This window comes from Alligator sinensis, unplaced genomic scaffold (genome assembly GCF_000455745.1).
Source record: "Alligator sinensis unplaced genomic scaffold, ASM45574v1 scaffold67_1, whole genome shotgun sequence".
Lineage (NCBI taxonomy): Eukaryota > Metazoa > Chordata > Crocodylia > Alligatoridae > Alligator > Alligator sinensis.
The window spans coordinates 1,175,127-1,176,287 of NW_005842111.1; positions in this window are offsets into that span (position 1 = coordinate 1,175,127).

Genomic DNA, 1,161 nt, shown 5'->3' on the forward strand with positions numbered 1-1,161 from the left:
GGCTGTGAAAGCTGCAGTTGGGTAAAGTATCACCCTTTCCCTATTTGAGGTGCTGAGTACCTAAGCAGGGAAAAGGTAGAAATCCTCAGGGACTGTCAGAGGGTTTCTCCTGCTGACTTGGCCCAGGGTGTTATTGCTTCCATCTGTGGTTTCTGGGTTGTCTGTGAAGTTGCATAACAGTTAACTGTGTAGTGACTGAAGCTCATTGTAGTGTGTAGTTGACTGGTTGTGTGATCAGGGACATTGGGTTTGGGATGTGCGCTGGGTTATTGTCTCGTCGGGTGTATTTTATTGTGTTGCGGCTTGGGTGTTATGAGAATATTGCATATGGTAATTGCTGTGTGAGTTTTGTTGTGTAATACAGCTTATATTGCTCAACCTACCTGTGTTGTAGTGTGTAGCTACTCTTCCTAACTCTGAGTCAGGTCTGGCAGTAGATCAATGCTCAGGGAAATTAATTTACTTTAATGCTACAAACCTGACTACCTGTGAGTCATAGAGGATTAATGACCCTCTGGATTAATTAGTTAATTGGCACCCCCATGGACAGTTCTTCAATTGGTGATGCCTTTCCAGGCTCTTGAGATCATGATGGTAGATCACCCACATTTCACATCCATAAGGGAGAGTGAGGATGATCACGATTGGGAAGTGGGGGGCTAGGAGATCATTATTTCCCTATGCTAGATCCATCACCATGGGGCTAGCACTGGGAAATCCTTATACCTGTTCCCCTGCTTCCCAGTCTGCTCCCCACTCACATCCATGATCACAGAGCTAAGCGGGGACAGGTTCTTCAGCCCCAACCCCACAGTTGTGGAGCAGGGGCTGAGAACTGTCCCAGTCAGGGGCAGGTTCCAGACCCATGCCCCAATAAGGCAATTGAGGCACAGGGCCTGGAAAGAGCTGCAGAGGTGGGGCAGGTCCCAGTCCCCTATCCCAATCCAACAGTGGGGCAGCTAGCAGCAAGATGGCAGATAGCTGCCCCACTAAAAGATTGGGGCAGGGGATGGGACCTTTCCATGTTCTCTGCCCCAGATTGGGCAGCTGACTTTGTCCCCTTCCCAGAAGCAGGCAGTCCCCCAAGGGCAGGGTACAATGTCCTATTCCCAGCTAGGATACAGCTGGGCTAGCACTCAGGGAGAGGCTAGAATTCCTGCT